Source organism: Canis aureus, chromosome 10 (genome assembly GCF_053574225.1).
Source record: "Canis aureus isolate CA01 chromosome 10, VMU_Caureus_v.1.0, whole genome shotgun sequence".
NCBI lineage: Eukaryota > Metazoa > Chordata > Mammalia > Carnivora > Canidae > Canis > Canis aureus.
Genome location: NC_135620.1, coordinates 22,140,207 through 22,162,679, shown reverse-complemented (window position 1 = coordinate 22,162,679; position 22,473 = coordinate 22,140,207). Strand labels below are relative to the sequence as shown.

Below are 22,473 nucleotides of genomic sequence, written 5' to 3'. Positions count from 1 at the left end.
AATGCTCCAAACCCACTGAAAAAGTGGGATCCTGATGTGAGCCTGCCTAAAAGGGCTGTTGGGAAGAAAAGGCAATCGAAATAATTTAAAACTATTTTGTATATACTCCTCCGTTTTACTCCAAAGGAATAATTATATGCCCACCAAGACCAAATATCTTGGAGTGAATGGAGAGGTGACAAGGAAAGCTTGAGGATGTTATCCCCCTCTGGCTCTGTAGCAGGCTACCAGGACCTCACTGGGTTCCAGGAGCATGGGAGCACCCAGGAGTGCCTGCAGATGGTGAAATGCTAAGCAGTCCTATTAGGGTTGGAACAGGTTAATTTAAAAAATAGATATATGTAAAAAAAGATATATAGATATATGTATACACTTTTTCTGGTAACAAAGTGATATATGTTTATTATAGGAAAACACAAAAATCTGTAGTCTCAATCATCCAGACATAACTTGTTTGGAATTATTTTTTTCTACTCCTTTTCCAAATAAATTTATGTATCAGCCTCTTGATTTTGGCTCAGGTCATGATCTCAGGGTCCTGGGACAAAGCCCCATGTCTGGATCCGTGCTCAGTGGAGTAGACTGCTTGAGGCTTTCTCTTCCTCTCTCTCTGCCCCTCTCCCTGCTTGCGCAGGCATGCACCCTCTCTCTCTAATAAATAAATAACCATTTTCAAAAAAGTTTTAGTTTTTAAAAAACTAAGTTAGGGACGCCTGGGTGGCTCAGTGGTTGGGCAGCTGCTCAGGTCGTGATCCCGGGATACGGGATCCAGTCCTGCATCGGCTCCTGTGAAGAGCCTGCTTCTCCCTCTGCCTATGTCTCTGCCTCTCTCTCTTACTCTCTCTGTCTCTCATGAATAAATAAATAAATCTTTAAAAAAAAAACTAAGTTAAAAAAGTAAAAAAAATAAAAAATAAAAATAAAAAGCTTTTGATAAACACCATCCGAGTTAGTTTTACCATAGTTTCACTGTGACAGTGCTCATTGTACTTTACCCTCAAATAGTTAAGTATTATAAACAAAAATGTTAAAATGTTAAGCTTTTTAGCATAAGGTATTCAGCAGCTGAATTCTCAAAGCTATTTTCATATTTCTCTAGCCAGTCTCCAACCCTGGGGCAGGGCCATTACATGAGCCTTCAGTTAGTGGTTTAAGTTTACACAAACTGATATTGCTCTTGGTTTAACTAAGCTAAAAGTAAACTCAGTAAAACACGAGGAAGTGACTAGCATTTGCAAATACTTCAGAATGTTTTTGTGCCAACAAAGGTCAAACAAGGACCAGAATAGCATGGATTCCAAAGTAGATTTTTGAGAAATAAGGAAGCTAGAGAAGAATTATTCATGACATACCAATCACTAAAAATATTCAGAAAGCCAATGAAAACTCTAAAAGAAACATATGTGTGAACCTTCCTATCCTATGTGATAGGCAACTGCAGAAATAGGTTATGGATTAATGCAATTGTTAACAAAAGATTAATAAAATAGAAAAAAGGAAAGTGTATTTTGAAGCATGAAGAATTAACAACAGGAAGTTTCCAGATTATTTCAGTAATTCCTGGGCAGACACTTACGTGTGTATGTGCCTATGAGGGAAAGTAGGGGAGGAGGAGAGAATTAAGAACATACTACAAAGTTTCATGGGGTGTGTGGGTGGCTTAGTTGGTTGAGCATCTGCCTATGGCTCAGTCATGATCCTACCGTCCTGATATTGAGTCCCGCATCAGGCTCCCTGCTCAATGGGGTGTCTATTTCTCCCTCTCCCTCTGCCCTTCCTCTTGCTTGTGCTCACTCTTCCTCACTCTCTCTCAAATAAATAAACAAAATATTTTTTAAAAAGTTTTGGTGATCCCTGGGTGGCTCAGTGGTTTAGCGCCTGCCTTTGGCCCAGGGTGTGGTCCTGGAGTCCCGGGATCGAGTCCCACATCGGGCTCCCGGTGCATGGAGCCTGCTTCTCCCTCTGACTGTGTCTCTGCCTCTCTCTCTCTCTCTCTCTCTCATGAATAAATAAATAAAATCTTAAAAAAAAAAGTTTCTTATGTTTGGGAGGACATTAGAGATTCTGTTTAATATTTGGTATTTATAGGAAAACATAAGTTTGTCTATGCTTAAGAAATTAAAGAGGGCTCCTCATAAGATAGAGAATTCCAAGTCACTAAATAAAAAGAAGGAAGGAAGGAATGGAAACAGACACCTTGATTAATACAGAATAAGTCTTAAGAAAAAAAAGGAAAAGGATGAACTCTTGATAAATATAAATCAATTAAATTCCACTATTAAAAAACCAAAACATTCAATCTAATTGCCCTAATTGGAAAAGTTGTAGACAAATATATAAGAGAAAAGCGTCCAGAAAAACACCAACTTGGTAATGGTGGTTGTCTATAAAGAGTGAGATTGTAAGAGACAGGAGTGGGCTTTTCTTTCTTACTTTACAAGTGTCTACGTTGTTTGAAACTTTTACAAATAGCATATTAGAGTATGCTATTGCATATAAAGAAACAAGAAGAAATGAAATAAAAAACATAAGGGCAGAAATCAATGAAGCAGAAGATATAGAAGACACAAAATAAAGGTGATTAACAAACCCCAAAGTATTTCTTTGAGTTTTTTAATTTAAATTTTATTTTTAAATTAAGTTTTAAGTTTTTAAATTTTAATTCCAGTAGTTAACATACAGTGTTATGTTAGTTTCAGGTGTACATTATAGTGATTCGACAATTCTATACATCATTACTCAGTGCTCATCATAATCAAAGGATTTGAACACAGAGAAACTGAAAAACTGACAGAAGATGGGAAAAAAAGACTATGAAAAAAAGAGGAAATGACAAATATAGCAGATATTTAACAATTTATAAAAGAATATATATATGTACATAATATAGCTATATTATTCTACATAACTATAAATAACTGTATAACTCTAAATAACTATATGACAATACATATTGAAAACACAGAAATCAAGATTTTCAGAAAAATTGCCAAAATTGCACAAAAATGATAGCAAATGTGAATAGCCATTTAAGAAACTGAAGTAATTTAAAACACTTCTTCCGCATAAAGTCTCAGTTCTAGAAGGTTTTACAAGAACATTCTACCAACTTCCAAGGAACAATCTTTACTTAAATGTATTACTACAGAAAATTAAAAAAAAAGGAAACATTACCCAACCTAAATTTACCATAATTTTGAAACTTGTAATACAGATTGTCCAAGAAAAGAAAAATACAGGCCAGTTTAACTTAAAAACATGGATGCCAAATATCTAAATAAATTATTATCTAATCAAATGCAAAAAAATGTTGAGAATATGTCATGATAAAATAATAAAAAATGATTCAAAGTCAGCAAATCTCTCAATGTAATTCCCTACATTAACAGATGATAGAGGAAGTTACCATTGTTCACCACCTCTCTGTTCTCCTTTCCTTCCTGGGAATGCCATTAAACTTCCCAGCCACCTTATAAGTAGGTGGGATCGTGTGACTAGTCCTTGCCAATGGAACGTGAGGAGCAGTGATCTGTGTCCTCTCTGGCCATCATGGAGAACCTGCTGAAGGACCTAGGTCCAAGGAGATGGGGAAGCAACTGGCTGGAAAGAGACTGTGTTCCTAAACAACTAAGTGAGAAGAGTCCACTATCTCACCAACATCCTTGGACTGCATCATGAGAGATAAATAAATAGCATTCCTGGTGTAAGCCTTTGAAATGCTGGGACTGTTACAATAGCTAAGATTATTCACCCTAATAATAGATGGAAAATTGAGATGGGGGAAACAGATGATCATCTCACCAGGTACAGACAGAGCGTTTGACAAATTTCAATACTAATTCATGTGAAAAAAAAAAAAAAACAACACAAAACCTAGCTCTTAAAGAAGTAGAATTAAGAGACCAATCTCCTATCTTCCCTACCACCATCTTTTCTTCATGGCTTAATTATTAACTGGTTTAGCCACCACATGTGATAAGTTTTGTTATAAAATTTTTTTCATTAGAAAGTAATGCATGGATTGTATCTGTTTTCCTTGATATCTCAAATTCTAAGGAAAGGAACTTCTTTTCTTTAATAAAGACTATGATCTACAAACCTATAGCTAACATCATATTTAACAGAAAACTATACTCTTGTTAAAGAATGGAACAAGACAAGAATGCAGCTATCCTCACTACCATATAATAGAATTATAGAAAAAGTAGCCACTAAAGGAAATAATAAAAAGCAAAACAAAGTATAAAATTGGAAGAAAGGAGATAAATGTCAGTGTTTGCAACTGGTATAATTATTTCACCTTGAATTCTCAAGAGAATCCACAGAAAAACCATTAGAATTCATGAGTTCAGAACAGTAGTTAGATATGAAACCAACCTAAAAACAACTGATTGCATTTCTCCATACTAGCAGCAACTGATCAGAGAGAGTTGTAACAGTGTAACCAGCAACAATGTGACAAAATAAGAAACCACTTATAATAGTAATATTATTGAAGCTAGGAATTATCTTAATTAAAAAAATCCAAGAGATTTGTGGAGAAAATTTGAAAAACTCTATTAAAGTAAATCTCAGAGAAAACACAATAAATGGAGAAATTAGACCATATTCGTGGGTGAGATGAGTTGACATTAAAAGGTATCAATTGTTCCCAGATCAACCTATAATTTCAATTAATTTCCACTCAAAACTTCAGAAAGCTTTTGTGAACTCTATAGACAAATTTTAAAATGTTTATGGAAGAACAAGTCCATGACAAGATAAGAAAAGTTTGAAAAAGAATAAAATGGTAGATATTAAGACATATTACAAAGCCATAACAAAAACAAAATCCAAATGGATTGAAGATGTAAATGTAGAAGAAGAAACAATAGGTTAGCAGGAGAAAATATAGAAAAATTTTATGATCTTCAATAGATAAGGATTTCTTAAGATGTAAATAGCACAAGCTAAAAGGAGAAAAATGATGGAAGTGACTACACAAAATTTAAAGATTTATGTTTAGGTCTATGTAAACCATTTGTGGTAAACTATATGTAAACTATAAAGCTCTTAGGTGAAAACATAAGTGTGGGGATGCCTGGGTTGCTTAGCAGTTGAGCACCTGACTTCGGCTCAGAGCGTGAGGAGCCTGCTTCTCCCTCTGCCTGTGTCTCTGCCTCTCTCTGTGTGTGTCTCTCATGAATAAATAAATAAAATCTTAAAAAAAAAAAAGTAAGTGTGACTCTTCATAATCTTGAGTTAGGCAAGGATTTATTAGATACGACACCAAAAACACAAAAGGTAAAACAGAACACTGACTAGCTGGATATTAACAAAATGAATTTTTTTTTTTTTTTTTTTGCCTCAGAGAACACCATCAAGAAAGTGAAGAGAAAACTCACAGATTAGGTGAAACTATTTGTAGTTCACATAGCTGATAAAGGACATGTATCAAGAATATATAAAGAAGGGATCCTTGGGTGGTGCAGCGGTTTAGCGCCTGCCTTTAGCCCAGGGCGTGATCCTGGAGTCCTGGGATCAAGTCCCACATCAGGCTCCCTGCATGGAGCCTGCTTCTCTTTCTACCTGTGTCTCTGCCTCTCTCTCTCTGTGTCTCTCATGAATAACTAAAATCTTTAAAAAAAAAGAATATATAAAGAAGTGTTACAGTTCAATAATAAAAGACAAATCATCCAATTTAAAAAATAGATTTGAACATTTCTCCAAAAAGATACACATATGGCTAATAAGTGCATGAAAATGTGTTCAACGTCATTAGCCATCAGGGAAGTACAAATCAAAACCACAATGCCCGAAACTTCATACCTGCTAGGGTAGGTCGGCTCTAACCAAAATGATAGACAAGTCGTGGTGAGGATATGAAGAAAATGGAATCATCCCGCACTACTGGTAAGACTGTAAAGTGTTGCAGCCACTTTGGAAAAGCAGTTTGGTAGTTCCTCAAAAGTTTAAACATAGAGATACCATATGATCCAGCCATTCCACTTCTAGGTATGTATCCCAGAGAAATGAAAATACATGTTCACACAAAAACTGTACATGAATATTCACAGAAGCAATATTCATAATTGCCCCAAAGTAGAAACAATCTAAATGTGCATCAACTGATGAATGGATAAACAAAATGCAGTATACCCTTATGATGGAATATTATTGGGCATTAGCAAGAAACAACCTACTGATGTATGCTATAATCTGGATAAACAGACAAAACACTATGTTAAACAAAAGAGTCAGTCACAACAAACACATGTTGTATAATCCCATTTGTATGAAACATCCAGAAGCAGGGAAATGAAAAGAGACAAGAAGTAGATTAGTGGTTGCCTAGGGCTGGGGAGCGGCATAATGAAAGTGGAGAGTGACTACTAACGGAGTAATAAGAATATTCTAAAATTAGGAGGACCTGGGTGGCTCAGCAGTTGAGCGTCTGCCCTCGGCTCAGTTCCAGGATCAAGTCCCATACCGGGCTCCCTACAGGGAACCTGCTTCTCCCTCTGCCTATGTCTCTGTGTCTCTCGTGCATAAATAAACAAAATCCTTTTTTTTTTTTCCAAGTGCTCTATATTATGCTGAGTGAAATAAGTCAATCAGAGAAAGACAAACATTATGTGATCTCATTCATTTGGGGAATATAAAAAATAATGAAAGGGAATAAAGGGGAAAGGAGAGAAAATGAGTGGGAAATATCAGTGAGGGAGACAGAACATGAGAGATTCCTTACTCTGGGAAGCAAACAAGCGGTAGTGGAAGGGGAGGTGGGCGGGGGGATGGGGTGACTGGGTGACAGGCACTGAGGGGGGCACTTGATGGGATGAGCACTGGGTGTTATGCTATGTGTTGGCAAATCGAACTCCAATAAAAAAAAAGTGCTCTAAAATTAGATTACAGTGATACTCATTCAGTAAAATATACTACAAACCAGTGAACTACTTTAAAAAGGTGAATCTTATGGTATATAAATTACACCTCAATAAAGTTATGAGTAATCATAAAAAGGAGACCATAAATGAGGTTAACAGGTGACAAGATGGGGGGAAGACTTAAAATATCCACATCTAACAGAGATCTAACATTTTTAACATGTAAGGACGCCAATAGGAACAAAATGCAAACCCCATATAGAAAAATACCAGAAACCTGAAAGAAAAGAGGGGCAGATCAGATGGATAGATGGAAAAGCAGTTCACAAAAATGGCAAAACAGTATGATGAGATGCTCAATTAAAGCAGAAATGGAGTACTGCTTTAACCTACCAGTTTTGACAGAAATTCGTAAATTAGCCAGTAGTAAGTGCCAGCAGATGTTGGAAAAGAGACTCCTGATATGCTCCTGGTGGGAGGAAACTGATGAAGCCATTCTGCTGCACAATTTTTAGTGAAAGACGTTCCACAAGTATCCTAGAACCAGCAATCTCCTATCTGTCTATTAAAAAGAAAATTCTTGCACAAGACGCAGGGAGACACCCAAAAGGATGTTTGGTGCAGCACTGATCCTGTAAGTAAGGAGTTACAGGCCACCTCAGTGTATTCCCAGGAGGCTGGTTAAGTATTTGTGTTGTATACTTTTGATATAAAACTATGCAACAGCCAAGAGTAATGAATTAGACTTACATATATATAGCAATATGGTTTGACTCAAAAACGTAATGGGGGGGGGGGATCCCTGGGTGGCTCAGCGGTTTGGCGCCTGCCTTTGGCCCAGGGCGTGATCCTGGAGTCCCGGGATCGAGTCCCGCATTGGGCTCCCGGCGTGGAGCCTGCTTCTCCCTCCTCCTGTGTCTCTGCCTCTCTCTCTCTCTGTCTATCATAAATAAATAAATAAATCTTAAAAAAAAACGTAATGGGGGAGGGGAAAAGCAGTATGAGCTATATAGCATGAAAGTATTTTTTTTACATTTGTTTTTATTGAAGTCCAACTTGCCAACATATAACGACCAGTGCTCATTCCATCAAGTGCCCTCCTCAGTGCCCATCAGCCAGTTACCCAAAGAAAGTATTTTCTTGTTTAAAGATTTTATTTGAGAAAGAGAGCACAAGCAGGGGGAGTGGCAAAGGGAGAGAAAGAAGCAGGCTCTCCGATCAGTGTGGAGCCAGCCCTGAGGGCTCAATCCCAGGACCCTCAGATCATGACCTGAGCTGAGGGTGGACATTTAACCTTAACCAACATAGCCATCCATGCACCCCTAACATAAAAATATTTATTTTGGTAAGTGTAACAAAGCAAAACGTGACATATGTTTTAAAGATACACATGTGCTAAGAAGATATAATGAGAGGTAGTTTAGAAGAACAAACAAATATGCCAGCACGGCTGCCTGTTTGTGTGTGCAGGGAGGAGGGTGTTGACAGAGAACTGGAATATGAAGGGAGGAAATAACAAAATAAAACAAAATGAAAGAGAGACTCTAAATGGAGCAAGGAGTAGTGTGCCATGAACTAAGGCATATAAGCAGTTCAATTTGGTAGACCTTAGATACTAAGGAAAACAAAGAAATTCCCATGCACCACTTTTTAGTGAAAAATATAAGACAACCCATCACACGTTGGGGACTAAATCAGTAAATCATAATGTTATGGAGAAAAGAAGGCAGCAGGAAAGACAGGGGTTTGCTTGGTTTTCCACTAAGTAATTCCCTTTTCTGGAACATGGAAGCAAGAACCCAGGGTGGTAGAAATGGAGTGCATGGTGTCTCCACTACACCACCTCTTCCTCCCCGTGCAGACTGAAGCTGGGGAGTAAAAGGAGAGAAGTGTCCACTACTGTTCAAGTTTAGGTAATAGAAGGAAGAGAGAAGAGGACATTAGTGAATTCCAAAGAAAAGGAATAATTCACTGAATCAAAGAATCTAATTTTCTGGCTCATGATAAAGGCTGTATTTTCTACATGCAATGAATACTCAACAGGGCACCAGAGCAGGGCAGAGGAGGGACTCCATGTTTTAAAAATTAGTATCCTATATCATTGTTGTGAAATTCAGATGGCTATTCTCAAAGTTAAGATCATTCAAGTTTTGATTCAGTAACAGGCCTTAGGATCAGATCTGTGTGATTAGGCTGAATTCAGTGTTATTGAGACAAAAGTTGATTCAAAGGGGGTTCTTGGTATTGGCTACCAAGAAATGTAATTCAAGTACCTGCAGATTTAGTCACCTTACTTTCAACATTTAGTGTCTTCTACCCAGTATGCTTGTTCCACAGAGCTGGCCATGTGGGCAATTTGCATACACACATACACACATATATGATGTTTTTCTCTTTGCAAAGGGGTTGTCTCCCCAGCCTTGGGTGGAGCCCAATTCTCGAATACCACCACTGAATTAGTGTGTATGTGACCAATGGCAAAGACCAGAGAGAGCACTTCTGTTTCACCCTTCTGCTGGCAGATGCAGTGGCCCGGAAGATTCCTGGTCTGGGAAGGACTCGGTCCCTGAGCGCACCCATCCCTGACCATTTTGGCGACCCCCAGTTAGGGGGTGGGTGGGTGGGTTGGACTCTGCAGAGTAAGCTCCTGTCTTCTCATGGGCAGGGCCTTGGGGAGAGGGAGACATCCTGGACTAGCTGATGTCCGTGCCTAGGACCGAGAGAGGCGAGCTGCAGGCTTGCCACTTCAGGGAACGGTAGGTAGGAAGGCACCCCAAGTACGCTCAAGGGCACCCAATCTGTAAAACGCAGAAAGGCCGACTGCAGGAGGAGTGGAGCCAAATGGAGAAGAGTCTCAGAGGTAAGAGGGGGTAAAGCACGAGTTCCTCCTCGCTGAGCTCAGGTGAGGCCCTCTGCTCAGCGTTGTCCACGCGTCCTCCCACTTGGATTTCTGCTGAAAGCCGGTCGCGGGTGGGGGTGGGTGGCGTTGCGCAGAAAGGGAGCCGTGCTGGGACCGGCGCCCGGCCTGCGGGTCGCGTGCGCCCTGGGCTCCAGCTCCCGGGCCCTGGCACGCCAGGCTGAGCCGGGGCCACGCAGGCGCCCCCAGCCCCGCGGCGGGAGCCCCGCCCGGCCCGGCCCGCGTCACCCGGCTGCCTGGCGTCCCGCCCGCCCGGTCCGCAAGGCGGAGCCCGCGAGGCGGCCGCCGAGGGGCTGCGCTTACCTCGCCGGTGCGGGCCGCGGCCCCAGCTCGCGGGCTCCACGCAGGCCGCCGCCTCAGCTCGCTGCGCCCCTCGCCCGGACCGCACCGCGCCGCTCCGAGCCGCGGCCACGGTCACTTTCATTTTCCTCCGCGACGGCTGCAGGAAAGCGAAAGCGAAATCGGCCGAGAGGCGGGCCCGCGGCCGAGCGCGGTGCACGCGGAGCGCGGGCTGGCGGCCGGAGGCGGGGGCTCGGGCCTCGGGCCTCGGGCCTCGGGCCTGCACGCGGGAGGCGGCGGGGGGCGGCGGGAGGCGGCGGGAGGCGGCGGGAGCCCCGGGCACAGCTCCGCGGCGCGAGGCCCGGCCGGGCGGGGGGGGGGGGGCGGCAGGGGAGAGGCCCCCGGCGTGCCCTCGTGCGGCCCCGCGCCTCGGCCCAGGGCTGCTTCCCCCGTCGCCCCTCGGCCGGCGCCTGCCCTGCTTGGGCCTGGCGGGGCCCCGGGTTGGAGCGCTGGGCCGGCCGGGGCAGGTTTTGTTCGCAGACCCCAGGGCTCGGCGTGTCCCCCAGACCCGGGCATGCGCACTGGGCCCTCCGCCCGGCTGTCTGCACCTGTCTGCACCGTGGCTTGCAACGGCCTGGCCTGGACCGTGACCGCGAGGTTCCAGACGCTTCATCCTCGGGCAGCCGAAACATCAAAAGCCAAGAGTTTCAGTGAAATACGGGTCACGTCATTTGATAAGAAAAACTGAACAGCAAGCTTACGATTCGGACTCCCTGCTCGAATTGGTGCCCATTAATACCCCACCCAGGATTTAGAGAGCCCTGAACTTGTCCCTTACTGGCTGTGTGATTTTGGGCGGGATATTTCCTCCCTTAGTCTTCGTTTCTTTCCCGGTAAAATGAGGATAACCACACCTACCTCAAGGTTGTAGGAATTACACGAAACGATATCAGGGAGAAATACTTGGCGTTTTCTCTTAGGCTCTAGGTGGGTTCTTTGAGGGCAGCCACCAAGTCATTCTCTAATGTTAGTTGATAAAAGTGGAGATCTCCAGGAGAATAAGATAGCTTTCAAAGTTTAGACCGTGTTATCTTGACTTAGAGGGGCTGAGGAGGCACTGCAGTCTTTTTGGAAGACACCTCACATCTCACTTGACAACTAGCCCCTATAATTATGACACTGGATCAAGTTCTGTTAAAGTAGAACACTACTCCAATATTGAAGTTTGAACAAAGTCCCTACAGCTCTGTCCAGCATCAGTCACTGAGATCTGAAAATACATTTCTACTTGGAAAACATTCATGAGGCTTCATACATACTCCAAACAAAATTTGCCATCTGTGTGTTTGCTCATTTTTGTGATAGAGCGGTCTGATAACGAACAGAAAAGCAGAATTAACTGCCTAATCTTGGCAGAGTCACTTTGGCTTGCCTGTTTGAAATTCAGACACATTCCCTGCGTGATGGAAGCCTAGATCTGTGACTGATGTTGTGGCTTTCTAAGTATAACTGCAGTATTCTCCTCACGAGCAGGTGGGGAAGGGATACCTGGGTGGCTCAGAGGTTTAGCACCTGCCTTTGGCCCAGGACGTGATCCTGGAGACCTGGGATCGAGTCCTGAGTCCCATGTCGGGCTCCCTGCATGGAGCCTGCTTTTCTCTTTGCCTGAGTCTCTGCCTCTCTCTCTCTCTGTCTGTGTCTCTCATGAATAAATAAGTAAAAATCTTAAAAAAAAAAAAAAAGAAAAAGAAAAAGAAAGAAGAGCACATGGGGAAGTGGGGCAGGCCAAATAGCAACCTTAGATAAACAAGAGCCCGTATTTCCCCCTCCAGGAGATGATGCTTTTGGTCTATAGCATGAAGGAAAAAGGAAAAACAACAACAACAACAACCAAGGGAAGCCTTGGAGCTCTTCCTTGTGATGGGACAATCATTCTTGATCCCATGAGAACAAAAGAGAGATAAATATGTTTCTTCATAAAAAGTATGTCTGGGAGATGAGGGTTAGGAAAAGAGAGGTAGAGATGTAGGAATGTAAAGCCACATTCTGGTTTCCTTTTACAGATGTTATACATGTGACCAGAGAGGTGCCAGGAGGTGAAAGGCTAGCCTCTAGTCTATCATCTTGGTGATTTCACACAGTCCAGATTTGGTCTTTGATCCCGTGGGATCCACAATTTCATCTTTTCAGTATTCCAGTGTTGATTTAAAAATCTACGTTGTATAAAATCAGAATGCAAACTTATTGATTTCATTCACTGTTTGCTAAACTCTCTGCTAAGTACACTACATGCATTGCTCCCTTTAATTCTCCCTGTAATCATGTGGTATGTTGTGATCTTTTTTTCAGTTGGGGTAAAAAAGATGAAGGAAATTCCCAAGGTTAGTATGTACAGTATGTAAGTGGGAGTCAGGGTTCAAATGAAGGCCATCTGATGGAGCTTAACCATGACTGTTAGAAGCAAAATAGTCAGGAACATGAGACTGGAATTTGTCTCGTGAATGCACTCTCTTAAGTGTATAACTTGGAACCTAATTGTTGGAAGGTGGCTTGACGAGCTTGAAGTTGGAAGCAGAAGAGTGAATTATCTGATTTAAATGTTTAATGGTATCAGCCTTCGGGAGCCTGGTGCATCTTCCTTCACACCAGAGGTCAAACAAGCTGTTGTGAGGATTGGCCACTCATTCCTGCAGTCCCGGCCAGCCTGTCTCCTGGGGATGGTGGCCAGCAGACACTCTGTTACCTAGGTTCTCCTTATTATGCTACCAGGGTTGTTCCTCCTTAGATGAACACATTTCTTTTTTAGATAGAGCAAGGCCTTACTGAGTAAACAGTACTGTTAGGACTTGTAGGTCCTGGAGTCCTTATTTCTCTTTCAGGAGGCATGTTCTGTATCTTTGCTCTGATTGGTTTGATTTATAATTCAACTTTCAAAGGCAACTTTGTATCCCAAAGCTTTGGAAGCAACTTACTTTCTTTTCCTTCCTACATCCCTGACCTTTAGCTCTAGAATAAAATCTTGTGCCACAGCAAATTCTGCAACAAGCACTTTATTCTGGCCTGCAATGCTTCTCAAGGAAAACTTGAAAAATCACAAGTCCAAGGCCAACTCTCAAAGATTTTACCATGGGCGAAGGGTGGAAGTAGACCTAGGTGGAGATCATGAAACACAGCTGGAGAACAATATAAATAGAATGCACTGGTTAGAAAAGAAAACATATGGAGTGTGATTCAAATAAAAGGGGAAAAGATGCCAAATAACCTTTTAGATACTTTCTTTATCCAACAAATATTTTGTTGCGACTGCAAACTGCCCCCACTCTGCTAATACTGCAATAATGAGCAAAAATGGACATAGTCTCTGCCATAAGGAAACACACTTTCTGGTGAGGTATCAGTCAGATAATCAAATACAGAATCCCATCCTAATTGCTACAAAGTGCATTTAATTCATGATAAAATGGAATTACAAAGGATTCAAACTTGTGTAAAGGTCAGAGAAGGTTTTCCAGAAGAAACTATATCTGAATTGGTAGCTAAGTAATGAGGATTAGTTAACTGGGTAAAGGGGCATGGAATTGGAGAAGAGATAATTGGTAGAAGGAACAACATGTGCAAGGCTCCTGAGGCAGGAAAGAATTTGGAGCATTTGGGGAATTGGAAGGAGGTTAGATTTAATGCTATCTGATGCTCAGAGGGTCAGTGGAGCAGAGAGAGTAAGGACAACCCAAGTCCACAGACTGAAGAGTAAGGCAAAAACTGACACAGGTAGGGCCTTGAAGGTCATGCTAAGGATTTACGTCCTTATCCTATGAACATTGATGTTGTTTAAGCAGATCTAACTTATATTGTAGAAAGATGGCTCTGGGGTACCTGGTTGGCTCAGTTGCTAAAGCCTGTGACTCTTGATCTCAGGGTGATAAGTTTGAGCCCCACATTGGGTGGAGAGATTACTTAAATACAAAATCTTAAAAAAATTTTTTTTTTAAACATAAAAACCCTGCTCTATATGCTGTGTGGTGAGTAGATTGAAAGATGGTTGGGAACAATATGACAGTGGTAGTGGTGGAGGAGATACAGAGAAACGGACAGATGTGAGAGATATTTAGGAGGTGAGATGGTTAAGATCTTGCCAGTAGACTGGGTCTTAGAGATAAGGGAGAAGAAGATATCAGGCATGACTTGCAGGTTGCATAACTGAATGAATGAATGTGCCAAATGCATAGCTACTCAGATCAGTCTTCAAGAGAACCTTCTACAGGGGCACCTGGGTGGCTCAGTGGTTGAGCGTCTGCCTTTGGATCAGGTCATGATCCCAGGTTCCTGGGATGGAGTTCAGCATCAGGCTCCCCATAGGGAGCCTGCTTCTCTCCCTGCCTCTGTCTCTGCTACCCCTTTAGATTTGCTGCAGCATACACACAAGGCTACACACTCTCTGGCTTCTCCCAGACAATGAATGAACTCGGTGGGGGTACCAGAGCCAGGCCATTTCTGCCCAACGTGGGACTCAGTCTAACATGCAATCTGTTCTGTGGGGCTTCCAATCAGTGTGGTCAACAATTTCTCAGAACCAATCTGTAGCCTGAAGCCCTTCCTGCCTAATTCTCTTCCTTTCTCTCTCCCTTTTCAGAGGGGATAGACCTGCATCATGATCTGAGTCTCTCTCTGCCTACTCTTGCCCCTTCACCTCTTTACCTTTCATGAACATTTTCCTCAATAAGCTCTTGCATGTTTAATTCCATCTTGGCATGTGCTCTAAGGGGACCCAAACTGACACAGTGCTGCCCTTCATTGAGCTGGAGAATTTTAGAAAAGGCTCACATTTTGCAGGACTTAGATTCTGTACATCTTGGGTGAGGTGTCAGGTGGGCAGGGAATCTCATGTCCACTTTCCCACTCATAAGATGTATTTGTGCTTTGCTACTAAACTATCAACTATGTCCTCCGTCTGAGCTAGTATCTGATCTGCTTTGTAAAATGTTTGTTCCATGGACAATCTCCAAACCCCAGTTTAAAACTCAAAATGAAAACTGTTTGCCTCTAGAAAAATACAACCTACACGTAGCAAAAATATCCCTTAACTTTCTTAAGGAGAAAAAAGTAAACAAATAGAAAGTGAGAGACCAATTGTTCTTGAACAGCCAGATTTAAGTAATTTTGCTTTGGGTGGCCCTGGTTTCCTGTGAAAAAGGAATAGTCTTTCCTAAGTGTTCCTAGAAGAAAAGACTTACAAATTTGGCAACACAGATGGGAATCTTTCTGTGGGGAAAAGAAGCTAGTACTCCCAAAGACACTCTTGCTTTGACTTCTGTCTGCCCTTCGAGAGGTTGGCAGAGGATGAGCCTGTCATGAAGATTGCAGTCCCCGGCAGCCTGTCTGAGTGAATCACCTGTGAAAGGTGAGATATGTTCAAGTCCAACATTGGTTCATCTACTAAATCAGGCTTAGACACAAAACATGACTACTATAGGAGTATTTGAACCCTGAGTTCTCTCATAAGTCAAACAACATTTCTTTCACTAATTGAAGACCCCAGACAGCCCAGCCCATCTCGCTGTGAAGTGTGATGGCTGACAGTAGGTGAGTTTGCCAGAAGCCTAGATACCATTAGTCTGCTTGGACTAAAAAAAGAAAGAAGGAGGTGTGGGCATCATGAGGTACATTTCCCCAAGGGCTCTGGCTTTCATTAAGGGATGGATAAGTAAAAATATTTCTCCCAAAGGTAGTTATAATTTCCCTGATGGAACCAAAGAGAACATAAAAAGGACTAATTATTTGTAGAGTTAGTAATTGCCTTAGGGAGGTCTGGAAGAATAGGAATATTATTATTGTCAACACAAATTTAGTATTGTTAAGGACTTTACATGCTAATTTAATCTTTTTATTTTTTAATTTTTAAAAGCTTTATTTATTTGACACAGAGAACACAAGCAGGGGGAGCAGTTGAGGGAGAAGCTCCCTCCACTGAGCAGGGACCCCCTACACACACACAATGTGGGGCTCCATCCCAGGACCCTGGGATTATGACCTGAGCTGCAAACAGACGCTTAACTGACTAAGCCACCCAGGAGCCCTAATTTAATCCTTTTAAAACCCCAGTGAGGGGAACTTGGCTGGCTCAGTTGGTGGAGCGTATGACTCTTGATCTCCGGGTTGTGTGTTTGAGCCCCATGTTGGGTGTAAAGATGACTTAAAAAATAAAATCTTTAATACTCTAATAAGACAGGTCATTTATTTTGTAGATGAGGAAACTGAGTCTCAGAAACATAAAGTGACTTGCCTAAAGTTATTGAGGTAGTAAGCTACTTTTGGATGACCTGGACCACACATCTGTTCCAGGTGTGGGCACTTGTATACCCTATAGGGCTTCCAAGGAAGAGGATGTGCTGGAGGTGAATGCTGAACATGAGTAGCATTGGGAAATCAGAGATGAAGGATGGTGGTAGGAGTGTCAAAGACATGTAAAACTGGGAGTGTGTTATATCAGAAATCAAAATTAAAAATCTGTGACGATTTGGGAAAAGGTTGAGGGAGTTTTAAAAAATACTGAAAAATACACAGAAGAAAATAATTCGTCTTTATTGTCATCTTGCATATTTACTTCTGGTTTTATTTTTTAACTAAAAACCACTTCAAAACATATACATGCTCATTGTAAGGAACACAGACACCATAGAAAGTACAATAAATGCCTTAAAAGTTCCTCCAAATCTTACCATCTAAAAAGTATTGCTACTAATATTAGGAAAATATTCTGTACATTTTTCTTTGCATTTCTACAGAGAAGAGGATGGATGGTTAAGTGAAAATGATACCTCAATATTTTTTTCATTTGTATTTCTCTTATTAGAAGTGAAGCACAGAATCTTTTCATATGTTTAAAAATCATCTGTATTTCAACCTCTGTATATTGTTTATGCCTCTTATCCATTTTTTTAATTGGGGTTGATGATTTTTTCCCCTATTTATTTGTAGGAGATCTTTTTATATTAGGTTAATTAGTTCTTTGTTATATGAATTGCAAATGGATTCATTTATTAGGGGCTTAGACTTCACTTTTAAATAGTTTCTCTCAAAAAGGATTCATGAGTACCTTACTACTTAAATTGAATACTTGAGAATTTTTATTGCCATTACCCATGAGCAATTCTTTTAAAAAGTTAATTATTGTGGTAAAATATATGTCATAAAACTAATCATTTTAACCATTTTTTGGTGTACAACTCAGTGGCATTAAGTACATTCACATGGGTGGTCAACACCACCATCCATTTCCAGATCTTTTTCGTCATCTCAAACTGAATCTCTGTACCCATGAAACAATCACTCCTATTACCTCTTCCTTTCAGCTCCTAGTAACCATTATTCATCCATGTTGTAGCATGTATCAGAGTTTCATTCATTTTAGGACTGAATAGTATTCTATTACACACACACACACACACACACACACACACACAGTATAGTTTATCCACCCATCCTCTGATGGACACTTGGGTTGTCTCCACCTTTTATATATAATAATCCTATTATATATAATTATCTAAGATAGATAGATAGATAAATTCTTCTATGAACATAGGTATACAAATGTCGGAGTCTGTGCTTTGAATTCATTTGGTTATATACCTAGAAGTAAAATTGCTGGATCACGTGGTAACTCTATGTTTGATTTTTTTGAGGAAATATAATACTATTTTCCATAATAGCTGCACCATTTTACACTGCCACCAGCAATGCACAGCTGTTTGAATTTCTCCACATCCTCACCAATTCTTGTTATTTTCTGTTTCTCTTTTTAACAACGGCCATTCTAATGAGTATGAAGTGATTTCTTATTGTGGTTTTGATTTGTATCTCCCTAATGAATAGGACTTCTTTTCATGTGCTTGTTGTCCATTTGTATATCTTGTTAGATGATATGTCTACTTAATTCCTTTGCCCATTTTTTATTTTACATTTTTGGCTGTAGGAATTCTTTATATATTTTGGATATTAACACTTTAGTAGATAGATATATGATTTCTCCCATTTTCTGGGTTGCCTTTCACTCTTGATGGTGTTTGATGCACAGAAGTTTTTCATTTTTCCCCAGCTTTATTCAGATATAATTGATATATAACAGAAGTTAATTTTGATAAAGTCCGATTTATCTGTTTTTTTTCTTTTGTTGCCTGTGCTTTTGGTGTCGTATCCAAGAAATCACTCCTAAATCCAATGAAACTTTCTCCCATCTATTTTCCTCTAAAAAGTATTAGGATTTTAGCTTATTTTTGTTTTATTTTTTAAATATTTTATTTATTTATTCAGAGAGACAGAGAGAAAGAGAGGCATAGACACAAGCAGAGGGAGAAGCAGGCTCCATGCAGGGAGCCCGATGTGGAACGTGATCCCGGGTCTCCAGGATCACGCCCTGGGCTGAAGGCAGTACTAAACCGCTGAGCCACCGGGGCTGCCCTAGCTTCTTATTTTTAGTTTTTAATCTATTTTGAGTTAATTTTTGCATGTGGTATTAAGTAAAGGTTCACCTTCATTATTTTGCATGTAGACATCCAGTTTTCCAAGCATCATTGGTGAAGACTGTCCTTACCCCTAGAATGGTCTTGGCTGCTTGTTTGAAAATCATCTTTTTTGACAATCGTCTTTTTTGACTATATCTGTGAGGGTTTACTTCTGGACTCTATTCTGTTTCATTGATCTGTCATTCTGCCAATACCACACTGTTTTGATTACTGTAGCTTTACTTCTTAATTCTCAACTTGGATACATTTTCTTTCTTTTGGGGATCCCTGGGTGGCGCAGCGGTTTGGCGCCTGCCTTTGGCCCAGGGCGCGATCCTGGAGACCCGGGATCGAATCCCACGTCGGGCTCCCGGTGCATGGAGCCTGCTTCTCCCTCTGCCTGTGTCTCTGCCTCTCTCTCTCTCTCCCTCTGTGACTATCATGAATAAATAAATAAAATCTTTAAAAAAAAAAAAAAAAAAAAAAAAAAAAAAAAAAAAACATTTTCTTTCTTTTTCTTGCCTAATTGCTGTGGTGTTTTCATAGATGCCATTTATCATGTTGAGGAAATCCCCTTCTATTTCTAGTTCATTGAGTGTTATTTTTTTTAAGATTTTATTTATTTATTTATTAATGAGAGACACAGAGAGAGGCAGAGACACAGGCAGAGAGGAAGCAGGCTCCATGCAGGGAGCCCGACGCGGGACTCGATCCTGGTACTCCAGGATCACGCCCCAGGCCAAAGGCAGGCGCCAAACTGCTGAGCCACCCAGGGATCCCCTCATTGAGTGTTTTTTTAATCATAAAAGTGTGTTGAATGTTGTCAAATGATTTTCTGCATTAGTTGATATGATCTTTATTTAAATTCATTCAATTCACATGTTGTATTACATTATTAATATTTTAAAATTGAACTACATTTGTGTTCCTGGGATAAATCCTACTAGGTCAGAATATATAGTCCTCTTAGTATGCTGCTGAACTTAGTTTGCTATTTTATGGAATATTTCACATCTATGTTCATAAGGGATATCGATTTATATAGTTCCCTTTTCTTTTGGTGTCTTTGTCTGGGTTTGGTCTCAGGGTAATGCTGGCCTCACAGAATGAGTCAGGAAGGGAGGTTTTGGGGAGGTTTTGGAGGTTTTTGGTTATTTTGGGAGGCTTTTGATTATTTTGGAAGTTTCGGATTATTAATTCAATATCTCTACTTATAAGTCTGTTCAGATTTTCTGTTTCTTCCTGAGTCAGTTATGGGAACTTGTATGTGTTTCTAGGAATTTGTCCAGTTCCTCTAGGTTGTCTAATTTGTTGGTACACAAATGTTTATAGTGTTCTCTTATAATTCTTATTATTTCTGGAAGGTTGGCAGTAATTTCCTCACTTTCATTAATTGTCTTTTATATTTACTTATGTTGTTTCCTTTATCCATGTGTTTTATTCCTTCATGTGGATTTGGGCTGCTGTCTAGTATCATTTCAGCTGAAGAACTCTCTTGAACATTTCTTATAGGGCAGGTCTCACTTCTTTCGGTGATTAGCCCATTGTCCATTTTCTCCATTTCATCTGTTTTCTATAGTGGTTTCCAAATATCTTTGAAGAGGGAAATAAATAAAGGCCTTCATCCAGTCTGCTTTTGCCCTGATTTGGGAGTCTTAGGGAGGTTGCTTCTGATGTTGATGACTTTTCATTATGGCTAAAGACTTTAGGGGTCATTGGGTTGTATTTCATTGCTAGCATGTACATAGAATGTTCTTTTTTTTTTTTTAAAGATTTTATTTATTTATTCATGATTGTCACACAGAGAGAGACAGAGAGGCAGAGACACAGGCAGAAGGAGAAGCAGGCTCCATGCAGGGAGCCCGACGTGGGATTCGATCCCGGGTCTCCAGGATCGCGCCCTGGGCCAAAGGCAGGCGCCAAACCACTGCGCCACCCAGGGATCCCTACATAGAATGTTCTAACATACAGTGTTAGAATCTTCTCTTTCACCAATTTTTAAAAAGATTTTATTTATTCATAGAGACACAGAGAGAGAGAGAGGCAGAGACACAGGCAGAGGGAGAAGCAGGCTCCCTACAGGAAGCCCAATGTGGGACTTGATCCCGGGTCTCCAGGATCACATCCCAGGCTGCAGGCGGCACTAAACCACTGAGCCACCAGGGCTGCCCTCTTTCACCAATTTTTAAAGTGTATGTATTACATCACGCTGCATGCTTGTTTAATGCTGGTGAAAACATTTTATAGGTTTGTACTTTTTTATACTCATTTGATTGGTATAGGGGAGCATAGTTCTATGAGGACATTTGGAATTTTTTAAATGATCAAAGGTTACATGATAATTAAAAATTTCAGATCTCTTCAGGACACTGGCTCTGTGAAATACTCATACCTCTGCATGCACTTAGCACCGTGTCCTTGATGTGTGCATTCTATGCCCACACCTCTACACATTCATGAGAAGAGTTTCTCATGTGAGACTCCTTCAGAGGTAAAAAGAGATGGTCAGGTGCCTGACTGCTGCCCTCTGGCTGCTCCAGCAGAAAGATGATGTTCCAGTGTCTGGCAGCTTCTTATACAACTGTTCTTGAGTTAAGTCCCTTCCTCCCAAGGTGAGACCTTCCAGGGTGGGTCTATCTGAGATTCCAGGAAGACATGTGACTTCTGCTGGTTTTGTCACCCTGGGGATGCTTTACCAATCTCATAGGATTTGTATAAGGATCCAATGAGCAAATAAGTGAATAGGCATACCTTGGAGATACTGCAGGTTAGGTCCCGGCCTCTGCAATAAAGCAAATGTCACCAAAAAACCAAGTCAAATTAACTTTTTGGTTTCTTGGTGTGTATAAAAGCTATGTTTATGCTATAGTCTATTAAGTGTGCGATAGAATTATATGTAAAAAAAACCAATGTACACACCTTAATTTAAAAATACTTCATCACTAAAAAAATGCTAACCATCATTTGAACTTTCAGCCAGTGGCAAGATTTTTGTTGGTTGGAGCCTCTTGCTCGATGTTGATGACAGCTAACTGACTGTGGAAGTTGCTGTAGGTTGGGGGCTGTGGCAATTTCTTAAAATAGGAGAACAATGAAGCCTGCCACATTGAATGCCTCTTCCTTTCCATACTATCTCTCTGTAGCATGTGATGCTGCTTGATAGCATTTTACCCACAGTAGAACTTCTTTTGAAACTGGAGTCAGTCCTCTCAAACCTTGGTGCTGCTTGATCAACTACATTTAAATCACATTCTAAATCCTTTTGTTGTTATTTCAAAATCTTCACAGCATCTCCACGGGGAGTAGATTCCATCTCTAAAAACCACATTCTCTATTCATCCACAGGAAGCAACTCCTTATCCATTTTACTGTGAGATGGGAGCAATTCAGTCACATTTTCCGGTTCCATCCCTAATTCTAGTTCTCTTGCTCTTTCCACCACATCTGCAATGACTTCTCTACTAACATCCTGAACCTTCAATTTGCAAAAAACACAACAGAATGAATTGCAATAAAATGAGATAGGCCTGTATTTTTCCAACCTACTTATATAACAGTGGCACACACAACAGAAATTATTGCTAATACTGTGTTGCATCCAGCCTCTGTCAGCTGAAAAGCCCTTTAGGAAAAGCAATTCGATGGTAAAACACCTAGGGGAAAGATTTGTTGGGCTACTTACTACTTGACAGAGAACAGGGCCCTTTGCCCAACCCATTCACCATCAGTTAGACTAGGTATTAAGTAGAATAATTCTCTTTGGCAAATACCAGCCCTTCTGGAATTCATGAGAGTGTTTAGGGAACCCTGATGGAGACAGGAATTAGTTGCCAGGAATAGGAAAAGATCATGGGGTATACTCTTGTTTTCATCTTTATCTGTGGCAGAAAACAATACTTTTTTTTTTAAT

General features: G+C 40.9%; 2 long non-coding RNA genes across 24 annotated transcripts in view; one reads left to right on the top strand and one right to left on the bottom strand.

Moving 5' to 3' along the window:
* LOC144322075 (uncharacterized) overlaps positions 1-10,240 on the bottom strand; it is a 135,853-nt gene extending 125,613 nt beyond the window's left edge. For 20 of the 21 annotated variants that reach the window (XR_013387649.1, XR_013387643.1, XR_013387651.1 and 17 more), the window contains exon 1: positions 10,087-10,231. This is a non-coding gene — a long non-coding RNA (uncharacterized LOC144322075). Of the gene's footprint in view, positions 1-10,086 lie in introns of all 21 variants that reach the window. The other variant, XR_013387630.1, reaches the window with a different exon arrangement.
* Positions 9,277-22,473, top strand: part of LOC144322076 (uncharacterized) — a 36,096-nt gene continuing 22,899 nt past the window's right edge. For all 3 annotated transcript variants that reach the window (XR_013387654.1, XR_013387653.1, XR_013387652.1), the window contains exon 1: positions 9,277-9,726. This is a non-coding gene — a long non-coding RNA (uncharacterized LOC144322076). The remainder of the gene's footprint in view (positions 9,727-22,473) is intronic.